General features: G+C 40.0%; 1 pseudogene; it reads right to left on the bottom strand.

Annotated features, from left to right (window-relative positions):
- Nucleotides 1-287: 287 nt before the first annotated feature.
- On the bottom strand, nucleotides 288-21132 carry LOC145449908 (4-galactosyl-N-acetylglucosaminide 3-alpha-L-fucosyltransferase FUT6-like; annotated as a pseudogene).
- Between the last annotated feature and the right edge of the window lie 376 nt (nucleotides 21133-21508).

The following is a 21508-nucleotide window of genomic DNA, read 5'->3' as shown; positions in this document are numbered from 1 at the left end:
AAATGCCGATAATGCAAGTGTTCTCGCTTCGACGAACTTACGCGTAAGCTCCACCCTCGCTCGCTGTGCAGTGTGCATACATGTGTATAAAAACATTCAATCACTAAAATGTATGTGAGCAAGTAGTGGGGAATCTCGGAAGACTGGAGCCGGCGGGCCACATTATCATGCAAGACGAAAAACTATCCGCGGGCCGGATCCGGCCCGCGGGCCGTATGTTGCCCACCCCTGGCGTATACCATGCACCCTCGAAGTCGAAGCGCCATTCCAGGCTAACTTTCGTAAATTCACTTGAAACATTCCGGATTATCTTCACCGTAGAACCACTGGCCAGGCGACGAAACCGACCTCGGGAACAACCTATCTGAAAATAAAGGCACCGACGGGCGCGAAGCGTCGCATTTGGTGCTGTACCTTTCGTCCGCGTATATGCCGTTCAGTTCCCGGCATATGGCGCAAAATCCTCGAGCCCTGCGGTACTGCGGAAGAGCTTCCGGCTCCATGAGTCTCCATGTAGACAAGAGATTGTTAACCCAGTTGATAAAGTGAGATTATCAGGAATCGGACGTACAGATTGTACAGTACACTCTTAGCGAAAAGAGTGTGAGTTCGCACCCAAAAGACGGCACACCAAAAAAAAAGGTATTCATAACTCAAAATTCAACGGTGCCGATCATATATTCCACCGGGCTTACTAGCGACTGGACAACATTCCCTCATTTTTGTGTTCCTATTTAAATATTGCACGGTTTGAGCCAATCCTTTATCAATCGGCGATTTTCTAGTTCCTTCGTATTCCATTCGTGTTTAGTCTAAATTAGTTGTTCTTAACCATATCACCAGCACCGCGCTGGGAGCAATTTGGATTTTGACGGGGGTGGAAACGCTCAGGGGCAATATGGGGGCACTGGGACATTATGGGGCACCAGTGTTGGGATGACTCGAGTCATGACTTGACTCGAGTCAGACTCGAGGCACCTTTTTCGTATGACTTGACTTGACTCGAGTCACTTGGCTAAAATGACTTGACTTGACTTGACTCGGCGTATCAGAAATGTGGATTGACTCGTGACTCGGAGCAAAATTAACGAGTCAATTTCAAGTCATCAAGTAATCGGTGTCGATAAATATCCCTGTTTCTTGCATAATGCCTATGTACGGAATGTTCGCGTAACGCTGGTGTAACCCGTGAGAGCGGCCGATCATTCAACGATCGTGCGTTTTTCTGGTCCTCCATTGTTCTCTCACAAATAAATTGACCGCAAACGAAGTTATCGAAGCTTACAACATACGTTATCGTAAACTAGTAGTAAAGTAATGAAATAGCAAAATTCCTATTTCTGTTCTTTGTTCGTACCTTAACCAAACCTCTTGTTTTATTCAAATATAATGCGAATATAGTTTATATAGTCCTCAGCAATTGATGTAGGCTCGAATTGTATCATATCAATTTGCAAAGGGGTATGTATTGCATCTTATCAATTCGTTTCTCTTTTCTCTGTTTCGGCTGGTAACTATAACTGAGGCTATGTACTTACGTAGTTTGCCAGTTCTGCGAATATGTGAGCTATATACAGCGCCTTCGTGCGTGTTTATTTTACTTTATGTTCGATCATCGGTTCAGAATCAATGACCACTCAATATGTATTTCGAACATCTAGTAAAATTCAATGATGTAATGATGCCTTATACTCCGAAACGGCAACTTGACTTGAATTGTGACTTGACTCGTGACTTGACTTGACTCGAGTCACCTGCAAAAATCAAGTGACTTGACTTGACTCGAGTCACCTTCGAAAATCGATTGACTTGACTTGACTCGAGTCAAAATGTGCAATGACTCGAATTGACTCGTGACTCGAAGGTAGTGACTTGATCCCAACACTGTGGGGCACTGAAGGAAATGGGGTAACAGTACAGTGGGTGCCGTAGTTGTAATTGGAATACTAAGTTCCATAGTTCGATATATCCTTGAGATCTTGTTGCAGAGTTCATTTATTCATTCATTCCAAACAAAATTAGTCAATTATGCAAAATTATCTTTGCACTTTGAGCGAAATATACCGGCGATGTAATTAGTGTTCCCACGAACGCAATGGTTACTATATTTCATTTAAAATATGTTTTTGACTCTTCATGCGCGTACTTTACGAAAGCAATATCTCCCTTATACAGCTAACATGACATCGTTGGGTTATATTTTTCATCTGAACAAGTCACATACAATGTACAATGCGATAAGACACAAGTAGGGTTGGGACTTCGGGATCAAATTTCAAATCCCGGGATCGGGATTTCCCGGGATTTTCGCTCCTCAATCCCGTGATTTCCCGGGATTAGCAAAGTATCAAATGGACATACAAGCTACACAAACAACATATATTCCTCATAATATTGACACAAAAACATGCTCCCGTGAATACGAATGAAACCCAGCGATCGAAAGCCACCCGGACAATGAGCGTTTAAATTCATGTACCGCCTGTTTCGTGTAGGAGTTGATTTGTCCAACGTGATCGAAAAACTTCCATCATTCCGTCACATTACCATAAGCTCTTCTTCCACACACTTGCGGATTTTTTTGCTGTGCTCGATCACGAAGTATCGAACCCCTTTGTGACATCTTGGCAAGTCATAGCCGTCAGCCTTGAAGGCCCGACAAATTCTCTCACTTTGGAAAAATTTGTTTAAATCCTAGCCTGTCCCGAGCAGTTAGCTAGGACTAGGAAGTTCACCGGACCGAGGATTATGCGATTTATAAAAGGAATCGATCTTCCTCGTCTTCATTTTTGACTGATCTTTCTTTGACGTGCCCGATTGAGTCATGGGTGATTTAATTACTATCATGTGTACGGATCTCAAATGCGTTACCAGTCCCTTTGTGCTATACCAGTGGTTCCCAACCTTTTTCGACTAATCGTCCCCTTATCAAGATCGACACAAATTTTCACCCCCGCCCCCATCCCCTATCGCCCCATATTTACGGATCTGAGGAAGAGGACTTATAAACGGGAAATTTATTCACCTAACTTTGATCGCCAAAGAATTGAGTGGATAAAAAGGTATTTTTTCCGAGTAGGTGCTCGAAAAACCGGTTTCCGCCGTTAAGTTGACCATTTTGGTCGTATGCAGAATAAGCCATCTTCACGTGCATTTTCTGGCCGTGATGATTATATATATCTCACTGAACGTCATAACATTTTCGCCCTCTAATTGCCCCCTTGTTTCTCAAAATCGCCCACTGTGGGGAGATATCGCCCACGTTGGGAACAGCTGTGCTAGACCCTGAAGCTTTCAAAAAGTCTTGACACAAGTTGCATTTGGCTTTTTCTGTAGATTTGCAAGACAAAAAGTTTTGCCGCACATCTGCTTTTTTCTTCGCACTGACATCTTCGAAATTTGCTATTATCCCGACCTGTATTTCACGTCCGCAGCAGCGTCTACGATCTATAGACTACGACGGAAGTGATTGTGCTGTTCATTGCTATGCCATAGTTGGTTTTAATATCACATAATTGGGAATTGTTTTAGACAATCAGCCGAGTTTGTAACACTGCTTTATTTTCCAAAATAAGAGATATTGCGCTACGTCAGCCTTGGTAGATGTTGTTTGCGAATCCCGGGATTTCATTGCGATTAATCCCGGGGTCGGGATTGCTTCAAATCCCGGGATCCCGGGATAGGGATTTCCCGGGGTTCCAACGCTAGACACAAGGCGATATCCCTTAACACAGTTCGATCGCAAGATGGGATTTTCCCGACAAAATGTTCGGAACCAGATATTGTATATTTATTTCAGCATACAGGAGGCGTGGATCTATACCACTTTGAAGAGTGAGGTTCATTTGAATAGCATACATGCTTTGAAGCTTTCTGACCAGAATGATTAACTAAGTATCCTTGTTTTCAAGAGCCACAATATACAATATCACCAAATCGTGGGGTGTAGCCTACATTGGGCTCAAACCAGATAGGTATGAGTCGGCACCCAACAGTTATTATAAAAACCTTGATTTGATCTCAAAATAGCACATATCTTTAATCAGTCGAGTGGTCATAGGGTGCGATTCAAGCGCGAAATATTTCCAATGGTCAAATCCAAACCCGAAATAGTCTACGAGACTGGTACCTCTACCCCATCGTCTTCAGTATACAGTCCTTAAAATATGGGGGGGGTGCCAAACCATGAAGATTTTCGAAAGGCACTGGGAAAATAAAGGTTATGAAACACTAGACAGAATCGTCAAGCAGTATTTGGATTATTGTGGTTTGGTTTATACTGTGGTATAATTATGAGGCAGTGCTTTTCAACCTCTATGACGGTTCGCACTTGTGCGAATGAAAAAAATGCAGTGCGAATGACGAAGGTGGTGCGAATAGTGCGAATGAAAATTCGGATCAAGTGCAAATGAAAATCGTGGTTAATTGTTAACATTTCTGACGTGGAATAATTCAAACAAACCTTATAGAAAATTTAAGGTCAGTGTAACTTTTTTAGTTGCAACGCAACTGTAAAACTTAATACGACGCACCACTAATCGTAGCTCTCACGAGCCGTAGTGAATTAATATTCCCGCACTATAATTATTACGTAACCAAAAGCTTGGTTTGGAAGCTGGTTTAGTGGCGGTATAGAGATCTCTACAATTTCTCTAGTGGCAGACATACAATATATATCAGCCCGTCTGACCCTGCGACAGGCTGGAAAAATGACTTCAAATTGACTTTCTACTCTCTATAGCTAAACAATCATCATATTTTCGTAATAACTGTTCGATAAGCGCGAGGCACGAGGATAGTAGTAAACACCATCATTACAGACTGACATTTGCGAGTTACTGTAACGCAAATTTTTACATCTTAATGGGTTAACAAAGTATGGACCGTAAAGGGTATAATTCTGGGTCGACACGGTGCTATCAGGTAATATGTAAGTAATATTTATTAAATTTATTGCAAAAAATCCTGTGATAGTTTTTAGATATCCAAGGTCACTGTGTTGGGTACTGTAGCCAAAGAGCGAGACACGCAGAAAATATAGTTTTATCATGAGAATTCATGATAAGATTTGTCCGACTGTTTTTTCTGGAAAACATGGTCGAATACAATTTGGATGAATTAGTGTAGGGGTGTGCAACGAGCAAGTTCAGGCCTATGAGATTCATTCATTTCGAGGCTAACCCGTTCTGCGTCGGGGCACATGAAGACGTAAAATTTTGACGAACAAACCGCTGATAAAAGGCGGTGGCAAAAACATAAGTGGCGACAAAACCTCAGTCTAAAAATGACCGATGCTGTATGGTCAAACCTTTTGAGATGGATTGGATATGCTCCGTTGTCGGCACGGAATAGTTCACTTCCAGTTCTTGCTATCTGAGCAGACAGTATAGTACAACTGCGATACGCAGAGGAATATAATTCGCCCTAATTTGAAATCGCGTGCGTCATACATGTTTTGTAGTGCTGTCGTGGCTAGAATTGTGGTGTACACGCTCTGTATGTCATACATGTCACAAAATCGTAGCATGCAACTGTAATATTAAAAATGAATTCCTTTTCATGGGTGAGGCTCGGGTCGGGAGATGCCACAAAAACTCAGATTTTGGAGGTAGTCTAAAAGCATCTGCCTCGTTATTAAACTGTTATGAATTCTCAAGTTAGATTAAGCTGAAGAGTAAACCACACAGTATCGTGAGTTAATTGCTCTTCTCATAAACTCAAGAGACAGAAGTTGGGGCAACGTATCATAAGGTAGCGAGCTCTAATGTACCTTGATCGTTTTGCACCTTATGCTCCAAAGACATAAGGTAAAAGCCTCAACACAAACATCCTTACGACAAACTGGAGCCACGCAGGATCTTTGAATCAGCTCTCAAAAACTACTTCTGCTGGAAAGCATTTTCACTCGCGAAAAAATATGGTGTATTTTGGATAGGAGTGCAGGCCCAACAACATTGTTTGGCCGAGAAGAGTTTTAATGCAATAGTTGAAAGCAAAACGAGCGAAAAAAGTTGCCTTTTTAATGAGACACTTGATAGCTTAAGCTACATATAGTATTCAATTTATTGCACATCTGAACAAAATGTTGTTAAGTAGGCCTACCTTTATCTTCTTTATGTATAACAATTTTCGAATAGTTTGTGCGAATGAAATTTATTTTCTAACAAAAGGGCGAATGGAGATCAAAAAGTTTGAAAAGCACTGTTCTGAGGTATGGGTTCTGATTTTGTGTACCACCTTTTGGGTGTGCTGTAAACACTTCTTACGCTGAAAGTGATGCTTACTTCAACCGGTTGTTGGGAAGGTTTGTGTAAATACCAGGAAATTCTTACGACCGATTCGCTTACCGTAGTTATTCATCCCAGCGTACTATCAGTGTTGATTTAATCGCGGTTTCGCATAGTTATTGAGTATCTCATTGAACGTTACTGGAATGCCGTTCGCCAATGCTACTAAAAACTTTCAAGCCTGCAGAGATGCTACCGAAATTTCAAAATGAATTTTGCGAGTCGGCGAACATTCGAAAATCAAAATTTACCCAAAATATATAATCACGATAAATGCGCGCAATTTAAAAGGAAATGTATGAAACTTCATTTAATGCAGCCTATTTGAAATTAAACGTGCTGTACGTTTGTCTGTTGTATTCATGGTGTTTGTCGACTACTATAATCATTTACTCCAGGCCAATTTTCATCATTTTTATTCCGTAGCTGCCGACTTGCAGCACGGCCCACTTTATAACACACCACTTCCGCGGGGGATATGGCGAGGAGGAGCCTAGATTAACCTCCAAGACTTATAGGTACGAATTCTGGAGTCAACCTCGGTCGGACTCGAACCCGCAACCCATTAGTGTTGCACCTGTGGATTATATTACCACGCCATCTCGCCAAGTGCCATACGTAGTTTTATTGAATCTTCTGCTAGTCGAGGTCCTCTGTTTGAAACCACCAGCTTGATTTTAACAGTTCGGTTACTTTTGATAGAAATTCGACTTTGCTGTCTGCTAGCATATTGCCAAATGTCGGTAAATTATACCGTGAGACGCATTGGATTGGTCGTAAACCAAAACTCACCTGAAATATTTGAGATATTGCTCATCGTTTTTATACAAATACTGAAGATAGTCGATCAGCTTTTGTGGCTTATTGAAATCTTCCGCAAATATAAACGATCCTCGCGGAGTTACGCGCTCATAGTCCTGCTTAGTCGCGCCCCACACCACGGGCACCGCGTGATGCGTCAGCGCGTTAGTAGTTAGTATGATCGGTCGCGAATCGCCATTGTGGCTTATGGGCCCGCTCGCATGCGGCTGGGAAACTCGTGTTGGCATGCGGCTCCTTATGGCTTATGGGCCCGCTCGCATGCGGCTATTGCGTCTTATGGCCCCTCTCGCACGGTAACTCTTTTCAGTATAGGGATCGCTCGCACGCGGCTTGGAAATTCGTGTTGGCATGCGGCTCTTATGTCTTATGGGTGCGTTGGCATGCGGCTATTGCGTCTTGGGTGAGTTGGCATGCGGTTATTGCGTCTTATGGCGGAGCTGGCATGCGGCTATTGTGTCTTATGGGTGCGGCCGTGAATCGCCCTTTCGGGTATAGGCGGCGGCGGCACGGTGTTGAATATGTATTAGGTATAGTAAATAGTCACGTGATTGACTCTTAATTAATGTGTATACCTCAAATTATTATATATGACCGATTCGAGTTAATCCCAACGTTTACGGTGAGTACGACATTGATATAACGTTATTCTTATGGCGGTGGTGGCATGCGGCTATTGTGTCTTATGGGTGCGGCCGTGAATCGCCCTTTCGGGTATAGACTGCGGGCGGAATGTCGTACTTTCAACAAAAAGGTGTGAAAATAGTTTGCAAAATCTAGGAATCAGTCGCTTGGTAATTAATTTACCACGGAGCCGGCGTAGACGGTGATTCGAATACCAACAATAGTCGCGTTCACATACTAACACTCCAAAAAAGGTGTGAAATATTTCCTACGACCACTCACAAGATAGCACATCAGAATAGCCATCTCTCGTGGTTTGATGTTACAAAGGTAGGAATTACGCACAAGGTAATATTTCCGCAATAAGTTTGTCACAGAGCCGTCGCACAATATCCGCGTTCACAAACTAACACTCCAAAAAGGTGTGAAATATTGGTAAAATCCCGCGATCGCTCACAAGATAATACCTAAGACATAACCATCGCTCGCGACTCGCTGTTACATACATGCCGATCGTTGACAATGTAATATTTTGGTAATTGGTTTGCCGCAGAGCCGGCGTAGACGGTGATTCGAATATCAACAATAGCCGCGTTCACAAACCAACACTTCAAAAACGTGTGAAATAGGTTACAAATCCCACGATCGCTCACAAGATAACACCAAAGACATAGCCATTTCTCGCGTCTTGTCATTACATACATCCCAATCGCTACAGTGTAATGTGTCGATGGTTGTTACTATCAAGTAATAAGTAATGAATAACAGTACCAGCGCAGACCGTGATTCGAAAACCAACAATTTGACACTTGCACGCGATCGCTATATGTTTTGACACTTCGGAACAGTCGTTGACTTTGTGTGATACAAATCATGAAAATATTCAATCAGTGTGTCAATTTGTCAACTTGAAATGGAACTTACTACACAGCTCAAGTTGATTCGTATCTGAATGTGTTGATCCGGTACAACTCTAATCCTTTGAGAAATCCATTTACCGCGATCTGTTGATTCGACCGTAACCTGAATATTACTGACTCCAACTTCAGTCGCGTCGGATTATTCACACATTCCACGCCGCTGTTTCACACCTATAGAGTCAATACCAACTATAACTCTACAAGAATCACAAGTATGTGCATTATACAGTTATTATCTTTATCAACATGAATTTAAACTCTTAACAAAAACACGCAACTATAATCATTTGCCAACTCTAGCATTACCAAAAAATTCAGGTATTGTTGATTGAAAATTCTTGAATCCGTATTATTAGGAGTTTTATAGTACGACGTCGGAATCCACTCGCGAGATGTACTAAAGGTAAATCCAGATAATCCAAAATGAAATATTTGGACTTTGACATAGTCTGAATTGAAATAGATTGACAAACATGACTAACAACTTTCAACTTAGTCATATTTAGAGATTATACGCACATTGATTCGAAACAAGTAATGAAATATTACAACTCTATTCGCGACCTGTCTTTACGTTTGTCAAAGAGAGCTTCAGAAATATTATCACTATGACATCTCAACATTTTAACATCTTGCCATCAACAAAAGAGTAAAATACAAAAACCTTGTCAAGTCAATCCGTTTGTAACTCACCGAACCAAAGCAAAAAAGTGTCCATACGAAAAGTAGACAAGACTACGCAAGTAATCACTACAACCCACAAACATAGCAAGTTCGGTTTTAGGCATATACCACCAACTCGTCTTTTTTGTTCAACTGTAAAAGTCGTTACTATGCCGCAAGACAAAGAAATTACTATGCGGTATATTTTGTAAGACAAAAGTAATTACTTCTCGGTGTCGGCGACTTGAGGTTAACATAATATATTTGAGTATACGACATTTGAAAGTATGACCATCGTAGTTTCTTACAATCGAACGCAGGTGTTATATCGAAAATTATCGTGATGTAAACATAAGGATTGTCACATCGATTTAACATATGAGATTTCGTAATGGTCTATCATGACTTGATTATTAAATTATTCGCGTTAATTAGACCCGGCGTTGTGGTAAAGGTTATTATGACAGCAACAAACTTTTCAGTACCGTTGTTATTAACATATTGAGTTGTAAAACTATGCGTGTCTGAAATGTTCTTTAATGGAAAATTATTCCACCTTGGTACATATCACCCTGTGTATCGCGGATATCAGAAAATATTTTACAAATGTAATTGTCTCCACTAACCAAGACTAAAGATGAAACAACAATTTCCTTTGTTAAACAATAACCGGTTCAATACTTTATCATCGTAATCAGCAGTGAGAATTGAAACACTTTCGCACATTATCCGGTGTCAAGATATCACACTGGGTGAATTGACATACAGCCGCTTGATTAATACCTAATCCATTCGCACCATTTCACATACTTTGATCATTACAAAAGTAAATTGGAATATGTTTGCTAGATGCATTCAATTCAGTTAGAAATATCTGGTACACAACAATCGTAATATCAAGGAAGTACTTGCTACACTGTAATCCACTTAACGTGTTTTGCATAGTTGTTCATTTGTAGTATTGATTGTTTTTGAACCCCCAAATAATAATTCCCGACATGAAACCAAACCGCTGAAAGTCGTTACCGTCACAACGAAACAATTTGTACGATGTTTTTCAAATGCATCCTATAGTTAGGTGTACTAGAATTATTTGTGTAACACATACGCCGACAATGCAATCGAAAATTTTTCCGTTGTCATTCGCTAAAGTAAATGTCATCACAATACTCATCAAGCTGTCATCTGTAAATCAAGATTACATCCAACTTGTAACTGTATCGTTTAACTACCGGGTTGCATCAGTTTGCTATTTTTGTCATTTAGTGACTGCTGAACATACCAAACGATACACATTCACTTACGAAATACTGTGTTGGTCGTAATTTCCATCATCGTGATAATCGAAGTACATTTGTTTCGAGTTCATAACAACCGACTACTTTTCTATGACCCGATATATTTTTGACAAGTTATGCTTAGAAGATTGGTGCATCTCGCGAAAAATAATATACCACTCATATTGATACTGCTACTCCATCGACCGGTATTTTCAAACGAGTCGATTTTCAACCGAGCAAAATTTATTACTCGAGTTGTCCTGCTTACTATATTTAAATGTAAACTCACCCGTCTTTCAACAACAAACAATGATAAAAAGTACACAAGCAAACACAACAAGTTTTACTTTTGTAGGACACTAATTATTATTCCACGCATCTCATTTCATACTAAGTGTATATGAAAGATATTCATGGTACACGAATATATTCGCTCATGCTACGAACATACGCAATGATTGGTGACGCTTTCACACTATTTCGATTTAGTGTAACAAAAACAACAACAACAATTTTCACTCTCTTGACTTATGAAAACAACAGACGAACCTTCATTCAATATTTTGTTTTTTTGTCGACTAGTTACTTTTTCATGAGACCCCCACTACTCTTACAAAAGTACGAAAGATATTTACATCACACAAAGTAATCAACTTTACTCGATATTCCCATGCTACGAACCTGTACAATGATTGGTGACGCTTTCAAACTGTTTCGTTACCTCAAGACCTTTATTGTCTGAATGGTTGTTCATGTATCTTATTAATCAAATAGTTCAACACACAACAATAGTACGAACAGAAACATCAGAGTTGTTTACACAAAAGTTTGTATGCGTACAGTATGCGAATACCATGTGTAAGTCGAGCGCAATTGCGGTATCCATCCAAGTTTAGTTAACACAAATTCATTACAACGGAGCCGCGTAAACTTTCGTGAAAGAAAAGCATACCCACTTCCCGAGGGGTCTGTCAATGTCATAACAATAAACCAGATACTCCAACAACAGAGTACATATGTTTTCTAGTCACGATCCTTACATCTTTCACATAGATCAATCTACTTTGCTATCGAAAAGTGCTGAGTCATCATATGGTTATCCTCACTAGTAAAACATACTATCATACAAAATGGTCGTTATAGTTTGCACACCAACGGTACATCGTACAAGTAACAAGTCTCGAGAATCCAGTTATTCAAAAAACGTGAAAGTATTTCTACACCAAGTCGTTATGTTGACGAAAGCGTATATTGTAATATCATGATCGATTTGCATTCGTTGGCCACAAACTGTCACTACTCTAAATAATTCTTTTTCACTCAAACACAAACGCATACTTGTCACCATTCGTTTTCATCAAGCACGGGTTCAGGAAACTTACTTACTACGACATGAATTTTTATGTTGTGTAAATAGGTAATAATTAATTCAAGTAACACTATATCAACATCATCGACTTGTGCTAATAGATTTACATGCGGTCTTGTGGTTTTCGTCGGGACATACAGCGCGAACTAACTGTAGACTCCTCTCTGTTGTACAACTACTCGGTAATCGAAATGCATTAACATGTAAACAACGATCTTGTTTCGTCACACCAAAAATATGTTCACTATCGCGATACTCCGCACAAGACGTGCATAGCCTTTTCACACTCGTAATAGTATACCAACGTCAAGCGATAACGTTTAACAAGACCAACGACACTGAACCCACGACGTTGACCTATGTAAAATTACCACTTTCACTTGCCAGTCCATCGTTTACCTGACTAAACATATTATTTTCCTTTGGAGATCTGACGTTTACCCAGAGTAAGAAACCATTTTCACTTGGAAATATATTTTTTCTCTGGTTAACAAACCTTTTTTCACTTGGAAATATATTTTTTCTCTGGTTAACAAACCTTTTTCCCTGAGCAACACACCATTTCGACTTGGTGGTCGTCGTTTACCCGAGTAAAAATATCATTTTCTTTTGGAGATCCGGCGTTTACCCAGTGTAACAATACATTTTCACTTGGAAAAACACTTTTACCTAGAGTAACTAATCATTTCTCCTGGGTAACAAACCCTTTTCGTCTGGAAAACTATCATTTGCCTGAGTACCAATACAGTTTTCACTTGGAAATCTATCTTTCACCTGGGTAACAATACCATTTTCGTTTTGAAAACTGACAACCACACCGAACAATTTGATATTTTTGTATATTTTTACAACGGGCAGTGACAAAATATACACCAACAACGACTCCGATACATTTGTCTAATCAAATATTCACTTGCTCTGATGCATCCCATCGAAATCATTGGTTACTCGCATGCAATAACAATGTGCTGTTGTACATCGACATGTATGTTTTCGTAATTGGGGAATAAAGGGGTTTCCGATATGGCCGCGATGTCCGGGTTCGCGCTTTGGATTTTCCAGAGTCAAAATGTCTGAATAAAACACCTCCTCGACTTTGGTAACTGGTTGGTACACGGATAATGATGTTCGGAAAACGGATGAATTTATGTTCGCCATCGCGCTATCAACTCCGGGTTACTTGCGGGTTTCCTCAGGTCTGTTTACTATATTGTGTCTTTACTGGTCAATACATGTCGCTCCAGTCAGCCGAAACCGGATCACTAATATGAGAAAGTGTGTGGGCCTGATCCGGATATTCACTCATGAACCAACGACCAATATTCAAGTAAACATGTTACAGACCGTGTTTTGTCTCCATGAAAAATACCAATGCATACACCATCACATACAAGTAACGTCACGATTGTTCACAAGTATTCGCGTAAACGAGGTGTACATACAATGTGTCGGTGTACAAACATCATGGAAAACAAATTCATGTTCTCAAGTATCATCATGCGACGACTCTGTACATTCAATGTGGACATAGATGACTTGGAGACAGGCAAGCAGCCATAATTGGACGTAACACGATCTTAGTATGAATCGACCTCCACCCAACTTGTGAAAAATGAATCTCACACGAGTACAACCCTTTCACGGGTTCACACCTTGATTTTGCAAGATTGTTCGGATTCTCAGGTAGACTTGTATCGTGATCCAGACTTCGACATAATCGGGTTGCGTAACTCGCTCAATCCCTCCACGTATTGGTCGTCCTAACCTGCAAACTTTTTTGCTGAGACCGCAGTGTTTCACCTGATTTTATGTATTTGGCGATCACCATCGTTATCATTCTTTCACGCGATGAATATGTCGGATGTCGCTACTCCCACATAACGACTACAGATAAACATCGTGAGCAGTGACTCCGGATTGAAATCGTAAACAGGGACTCTGTGTGTGTGTGAATCTCGAGTTCGATTACGATTAGATAATGTACTCCAAGGTGTGTCTCTGTGAGTTGAAGGCTTACTTCGTGTTAATCACACCGCAAGAGGGTGCTATCTCGTAACTCGACAGGTCAACATAAATCACGGTTGGAAACTTTTGGTCTAGTTGATCCAGCTACGTATTGAAACGGTTCACCCACGCAGACCACTGAGAAAGCGTTGTCGTTACCTGAGTATACCCACGAGTAAATATGGGACTACGCGTAACTGTCCATAGATTCCTCTGGCCCCACACCGTTGTTTTACGACACAGACAAGATGCAGCGGTGGAAATATTGAAAATGAAAAACGATACCTTGGTGACATTTGATTTGGATTTTACACCTGATGAACCATACACTCGATTGGTACATTGGGATGACAACTCTATCGTCGAGGTCGAGGGAAAAGAAATGTACAGATTTGTTGGTGTTGTGGATATTCAGCGAAAATCGGGATGCGTGATAGTACACGGTTCGCATATTTGACTGAGAATATATCGGTATGCATAATGCACTGTCCATTGTATCATGTCGTGTGTCATCTATGCCCACATTGAATGTACAGAGTCGTCGCATGATGATACTTGAGACCATGAATTTGTTTTCCATGATGTTTGTACACCGACACATTGTATGTACACCTCGTTTACGCGAATACTTGTGAACAATCGTGACGTTACTTGTATGTGATGGTGTATGCATTGGTATTTTTCATGGAGACAAAACACGGTCTGTAACATGTTTACTTGAATATTGGTCGTTGGTTCATGAGTGAATATCCGGATCAGGCCCACACACTTTCTCATATTAGTGATCCGGTTTCGGCTGACTGGAGCGACATGTATTGACCAGTAAAGACACAATATAGTAAACAGACCTGAGGAAACCCGCAAGTAACCCGGAGTTGATAGCGCGATGGCGAACATAAATTCATCCGTTTTCCGAACATCATTATCCGTGTACCAACCAGTTACCAAAGTCGAGGAGGTGTTTTATTCAGACATTTTGACTCTGGAAAATCCAAAGCGCGAACCCGGACATCGCGGCCATATCGGAAACCCCTTTATTCCCCAATTACGAAAACATACATGTCGATGTACAACAGCACATTGTTATTGCATGCGAGTAACCAATGATTTCGATGGGATGCATCAGAGCAAGTGAATATTTGATTAGACAAATGTATCGGAGTCGTTGTTGGTGTATATTTTGTCACTGCCCGTTGTAAAAATATACAAAAATATCAAATTGTTCGGTGTGGTTGTCAGTTTTCAAAACGAAAATGGTATTGTTACCCAGGTGAAAGATAGATTTCCAAGTGAAAACTGTATTGGTACTCAGGCAAATGATAGTTTTCCAGACGAAAAGGGTTTGTTACCCAGGAGAAATGATTAGTTACTCTAGGTAAAAGTGTTTTTCCAAGTGAAAATGTATTGTTACACTGGGTAAACGCCGGATCTCCAAAAGAAAATGATATTTTTACTCGGGTAAACGACGACCACCAAGTCGAAATGGTGTGTTGCTCAGGGAAAAAGGTTTGTTAACCAGAGAAAAAATATATTTCCAAGTGAAAAAAGGTTTGTTAACCAGAGAAAAAATATATTTCCAAGTGAAAATGGTTTCTTACTCTGGGTAAACGTCAGATCTCCAAAGGAAAATAATATGTTTAGTCAGGTAAACGATGGACTGGCAAGTGAAAGTGGTAATTTTACATAGGTCAACGTCGTGGGTTCAGTGTCGTTGGTCTTGTTAAACGTTATCGCTTGACGTTGGTATACTATTACGAGTGTGAAAAGGCTATGCACGTCTTGTGCGGAGTATCGCGATAGTGAACATATTTTTGGTGTGACGAAACAAGATCGTTGTTTACATGTTAATGCATTTCGATTACCGAGTAGTTGTACAACAGAGAGGAGTCTACAGTTAGTTCGCGCTGTATGTCCCGACGAAAACCACAAGACCGCATGTAAATCTATTAGCACAAGTCGATGATGTTGATATAGTGTTACTTGAATTAATTATTACCTATTTACACAACATAAAAATTCATGTCGTAGTAAGTAAGTTTCCTGAACCCGTGCTTGATGAAAACGAATGGTGACAAGTATGCGTTTGTGTTTGAGTGAAAAAGAATTATTTAGAGTAGTGACAGTTTGTGGCCAACGAATGCAAATCGATCATGATATTACAATATACGCTTTCGTCAACATAACGACTTGGTGTAGAAATACTTTCACGTTTTTTGAATAACTGGATTCTCGAGACTTGTTACTTGTACGATGTACCGTTGGTGTGCAAACTATAACGACCATTTTGTATGATAGTATGTTTTACTAGTGAGGATAACCATATGATGACTCAGCACTTTTCGATAGCAAAGTAGATTGATCTATGTGAAAGATGTAAGGATCGTGACTAGAAAACATATGTACTCTGTTGTTGGAGTATCTGGTTTATTGTTATGACATTGACAGACCCCTCGGGAAGTGGGTATGCTTTTCTTTCACGAAAGTTTACGCGGCTCCGTTGTAATGAATTTGTGTTAACTAAACTTGGATGGATACCGCAATTGCGCTCGACTTACACATGGTATTCGCATACTGTACGCATACAAACTTTTGTGTAAACAACTCTGATGTTTCTGTTCGTACTATTGTTGTGTGTTGAACTATTTGATTAATAAGATACATGAACAACCATTCAGACAATAAAGGTCTTGAGGTAACGAAACAGTTTGAAAGCGTCACCAATCATTGTACAGGTTCGTAGCATGGGAATATCGAGTAAAGTTGATTACTTTGTGTGATGTAAATATCTTTCGTACTTTTGTAAGAGTAGTGGGGGTCTCATGAAAAAGTAACTAGTCGACAAAAAAAACAAAATATTGAATGAAGGTTCGTCTGTTGTTTTCATAAGTCAAGAGAGTGAAAATTGTTGTTGTTGTTTTTGTTACACTAAATCGAAATAGTGTGAAAGCGTCACCAATCATTGCGTATGTTCGTAGCATGAGCGAATATATTCGTGTACCATGAATATCTTTCATATACACTTAGTATGAAATGAGATGCGTGGAATAATAATTAGTGTCCTACAAAAGTAAAACTTGTTGTGTTTGCTTGTGTACTTTTTATCATTGTTTGTTGTTGAAAGACGGGTGAGTTTACATTTAAATATAGTAAGCAGGACAACTCGAGTAATAAATTTTGCTCGGTTGAAAATCGACTCGTTTGAAAATACCGGTCGATGGAGTAGCAGTATCAATATGAGTGGTATATTATTTTTCGCGAGATGCACCAATCTTCTAAGCATAACTTGTCAAAAATATATCGGGTCATAGAAAAGTAGTCGGTTGTTATGAACTCGAAACAAATGTACTTCGATTATCACGATGATGGAAATTACGACCAACACAGTATTTCGTAAGTGAATGTGTATCGTTTGGTATGTTCAGCAGTCACTAAATGACAAAAATAGCAAACTGATGCAACCCGGTAGTTAAACGATACAGTTACAAGTTGGATGTAATCTTGATTTACAGATGACAGCTTGATGAGTATTGTGATGACATTTACTTTAGCGAATGACAACGGAAAAATTTTCGATTGCATTGTCGGCGTATGTGTTACACAAATAATTCTAGTACACCTAACTATAGGATGCATTTGAAAAACATCGTACAAATTGTTTCGTTGTGACGGTAACGACTTTCAGCGGTTTGGTTTCATGTCGGGAATTATTATTTGGGGGTTCAAAAACAATCAATACTACAAATGAACAACAATGCAAAACACGTTAAGTGGATTACAGTGTAGCAAGTACTTCCTTGATATTACGATTGTTGTGTACCAGATATTTCTAACTGAATTGAATGCATCTAGCAAACATATTCCAATTTACTTTTGTAATGATCAAAGTATGTGAAATGGTGCGAATGGATTAGGTATTAATCAAGCGGCTGTATGTCAATTCACCCAGTGTGATATCTTGACACCGGATAATGTGCGAAAGTGTTGCAATTCTCACTGCTGATTACGATGATAAAGTATTGAACCGGTTATTGTTTAACAAAGGAAATTGTTGTTTCATCTTTAGTCTTGGTTAGTGGAGACAATTACATTTGTAAAATATTTTCTGATATCCGCGATACACAGGGTGATATGTACCAAGGTGGAATAATTTTCCATTAAAGAACATTTCAGACACGCATAGTTTTGCAACTCAATATGTTAATAACAACGGTACTGAAAAGTTTGTTGCTGTCATAATAACCTTTACCACAACGCCGGGTCTAATTAACGCGAATAATTTGATAATCAAGTCATGATAGACCATTACGAAATCTCATATGTTAAATCGATGTGACAATCCTTATGTTTACATCACGATAATTTTCGATATAACACCTGCGTTCGATTGTAAGAAACTACGATGGTCATACTTTCAAATGTCGTATACTCAAATATATTATGTTAACCTCAAGTCGCCGACACCGAGAAGTAATTACTTTTGTCTTACAAAATATACCGCATAGTAATTTCTTTGTCTTGCGGCATAGTAACGACTTTTACAGTTGAACAAAAAAGACGAGTTGGTGGTATATGCCTAAAACCGAACTTGCTATGTTTGTGGGTTGTAGTGATTACTTGCGTAGTCTTGTCTACTTTTCGTATGGACACTTTTTTGCTTTGGTTCGGTGAGTTACAAACGGATTGACTTGACAAGGTTTTTGTATTTTACTCTTTTGTTGATGGCAAGATGTTAAAATGTTGAGATGTCATAGTGATAATATTTCTGAAGCTCTCTTTGACAAACGTAAAGACAGGTCGCGAATAGAGTTGTAATGTTTCATTACTTGTTTCGAATCAATGTGCGTATAATCTCTAAATATGACTAAGTTGAAAGTTGTTAGTCATGTTTGTCAATCTATTTCAATTCAGACTATGTCAAAGTCCAAATATTTCATTTTGGATTATCTGGATTTACCTTTAGTACATCTCGCGAGTGGATTCCGACGTCGTACTATAAAACTCCTAATAATACGGATTCAAGAATTTTCAATCAACAATACCTGAATTTTTTGGTAATGCTAGAGTTGGCAAAATGATTATAGTTGCGTGTTTTTGTTAAGAGTTTAAATTCATGTTGATAAAGATAATAACTGTATAATGCACATACTTGTGATTCTTGTAGAGTTATAGTTGGTATTGACTCTATAGGTGTGAAACAGCGGCGTGGAATGTGTGAATAATCCGACGCGACTGAAGTTGGAGTCAGTAATATTCAGGTTACGGTCGAATCAACAGATCGCGGTAAATGGATTTCTCAAAGGATTAGAGTTGTACCGGATCAACACATTCAGATACGAATCAACTTGAGCTGTGTAGTAAGTTCCATTTCAAGTTGACAAATTGACACACTGATTGAATATTTTCATGATTTGTATCACACAAAGTCAACGACTGTTCCGAAGTGTCAAAACATATAGCGATCGCGTGCAAGTGTCAAATTGTTGGTTTTCGAATCACGGTCTGCGCTGGTACTGTTATTCATTACTTATTACTTGATAGTAACAACCATCGACACATTACACTGTAGCGATTGGGATGTATGTAATGACAAGACGCGAGAAATGGCTATGTCTTTGGTGTTATCTTGTGAGCGATCGTGGGATTTGTAACCTATTTCACACGTTTTTGAAGTGTTGGTTTGTGAACGCGGCTATTGTTGATATTCGAATCACCGTCTACGCCGGCTCTGCGGCAAACCAATTACCAAAATATTACATTGTCAACGATCGGCATGTATGTAACAGCGAGTCGCGAGCGATGGTTATGTCTTAGGTATTATCTTGTGAGCGATCGCGGGATTTTACCAATATTTCACACCTTTTTGGAGTGTTAGTTTGTGAACGCGGATATTGTGCGACGGCTCTGTGACAAACTTATTGCGGAAATATTACCTTGTGCGTAATTCCTACCTTTGTAACATCAAACCACGAGAGATGGCTATTCTGATGTGCTATCTTGTGAGTGGTCGTAGGAAATATTTCACACCTTTTTTGGAGTGTTAGTATGTGAACGCGGCTATTGTTGGTATTCGAATCACCGTCTACGCCGGCTCCGTGGTAAATTAATTACCAAGCGACTGATTCCTAGATTTTGCAAACTATTTTCACACCTTTTTGTTGAAAGTACGACATTCCGCCCGCAGTCTATACCCGAAAGGGCGATTCACGGCCGCACCCATAAGACACAATAGCCGCATGCCACCACCGCCATAAGAATAACGTTATATCAATGTCGTACTCACCGTAAACGTTGGGATTAACTCGAATCGGTCATATATAATAATTTGAGGTATACACATTAATTAAGAGTCAATCACGTGACTATTTACTATACCTAATACATATTCAACACCGTGCCGCCGCCGCCTATACCCGAAAGGGCGATTCACGGCCGCACCCATAAGACACAATAGCCGCATGCCAGCTCCGCCATAAGACGCAATAACCGCATGCCAACTCACCCAAGACGCAATAGCCGCATGCCAACGCACCCATAAGACATAAGAGCCGCATGCCAACACGAATTTCCAAGCCGCGTGCGAGCGATCCCTATACTGAAAAGAGTTACCGTGCGAGAGGGGCCATAAGACGCAATAGCCGCATGCGAGCGGGCCCATAAGCCATAAGGAGCCGCATGCCAACACGAGTTTCCCAGCCGCATGCGAGCGGGCCCATAAGCCACAATGGCGATTCGCGACCGATCATACTAACTACTCGCGTTGTTAAACAGTTTCTCGGTAAAGTAGTTTATACAGTGGTACGAGTTCTCGTAGGCAAAATAAAACTTGTAAGTCTCGATGATTTAAGCCACAATATTTCGCGGGGGCCTCTTTCCAAAGCATCCGCCGTAACCGTCCAACTTCAGACCCATGCGAATCAGCTCTTTTATATTTGCTATTCTAACGCGAGCTCCGTTTGTGATGACGCAGTTTGATATCATGGCCATCGCCAGCCTGGATTTTCGCTTCATGATTTGGTCGTATATGGATTCGTTGTTGCCCATCAAAGCGGTCGCAAGGTTTTGGCTTTGATAACTAGCCAGAAAGGTCGAATCTAACCTGGAACGCGAACTGTCAGATCATGATGGGCTAGAAGAGGTCATTATTAAATTTGCATTCCGTTGTATTTGAAAACGACTTCAGTCGTAATCGAGTAAGTAATCGTGAACAAATAATATTTTACATAATGGAATTCTTTAAAATAATGCGATTGTAAGTCAACTTTTCGATTTCATGACATGACATGGACTGAATAGCGAACAGCGAATGACAAGTACAGGCTATATTTGGCATTGCGTAGAAATTTAAAATAATCCTCACGTTGCTCGTAATATTCGATGCGGTATGGTATGATCGAAACACTCACCTCTGATAGGCATATATATGCTCAATCGTCATGAACAGATGCCACCATGAAGGTGATAATAACCGCGTAGCTTAGCTACAAATATTATAGCAATTATATATGCTTGATGATTGGTTGTGCTTAGGTAAATGTAACCTGA

The sequence above is a fragment of the Botryllus schlosseri genome, chromosome 11, assembly GCF_051294905.1.
Source record: "Botryllus schlosseri isolate E-star chromosome 11, Bs_hap1, whole genome shotgun sequence".
Classification (NCBI taxonomy): domain Eukaryota; kingdom Metazoa; phylum Chordata; class Ascidiacea; order Stolidobranchia; family Styelidae; genus Botryllus; species Botryllus schlosseri.
Note: the sequence above shows the minus strand (reverse complement) of the source record. Positions and strands in the feature narration are given on the sequence as shown.